Raw genomic sequence first — 1,154 nt, 5'->3', positions numbered from 1 at the left:
CTCAGTCAAGTCTTATAGCATCTCCCCATATGGCTTGTAATAGTTGGTTGTATAGAAGTGTGTTGTAATGCTTCATTATGAAGTTGAGTTGCTAAAAACAATTGGATTTTTGAATTCTAGAGCTATACATAACGTGATTTCATAACAGAGATCTTCTTTCAAAAAAGGGTAGCTTCTCTTAATCGCTTCATATTACCACCCTTCCTAGTAGATACAATGAAAAGGTTACTTCCATAAGGCTTTCTCACTTTCTATAATTTTTCTTGCATCATATGTTGTTTACCCGTAAACTTCAATGCTATATCATCTCAATGTCTCGACTAGTTATCCAACTATATGATATGATTTAATGAACCTCACTTTGATGTACTCTACAAGCGCCCCGAGAGTGGGCAAATTTCTCCTTTCCTACAGACTTCTAATGTCTTTAATTTGGTTTAAGCTCATTGGTTCCGAATGGTGCTCATTAGTTTTGCTACCCTACTACCCATTTCATCTAATGACTCTCATTGTAGAATTCATTTATGTTTCATGGCATCAAAGAGGAAGTCTTGTAGTATTAAGGATGGGGACAGATTCCTTTTGTTAGAATAAATAAATATTGCTGGTATTCTTTATAGATGTTCTTCGAACAACCATTTACCTCCTCTGCTTGTCCATGTGACTAGATAACCCAGGTTACTTCTCGTCGATAAATGCATTAAGACGTCTCATTCTTCCGAACTTATCCATATGGGCACTTTGAGGTCTTGTCTTATACCAACTCGTAATGGTTTTAAGTGCCTTCTCGCCATTATTATTGATTTTCTAACACTACGAGGGCTTGTCTCATGGGTTTCAAAAGTAATAATTTTCCTTAAAGTTCGAGATTCAATTGCCATGATTTCAAACCAAAGTGTATACCTTTTTCAAAAGTCTTAAGTGGGTCGGATTAGTTGGGTCACGTGGCTTTCTTCTCACTCGGCTTCTAGGATAATTGACTATATCATTGTCATGAGAGGGGAACTTTGCTACCCTTGGTATTACACCTCCTTGGGTGAATAGGAGTGTCATTTTTCTTTCTCCCCGAAGAATCATGTTAACCATTAAAATGCCTCTAACCAGTACATGATTTCATCCCAACATTTAGATGTCTGAGCTATGTGGTTTTACTC

Source organism: Nicotiana attenuata, chromosome 1, assembly GCF_001879085.1.
Source record: "Nicotiana attenuata strain UT chromosome 1, NIATTr2, whole genome shotgun sequence".
NCBI classification, from domain to species: domain Eukaryota; kingdom Viridiplantae; phylum Streptophyta; class Magnoliopsida; order Solanales; family Solanaceae; genus Nicotiana; species Nicotiana attenuata.
The sequence above is the reverse complement of the archived record's forward strand: the minus strand, read 5'-3'. Positions refer to the sequence as shown.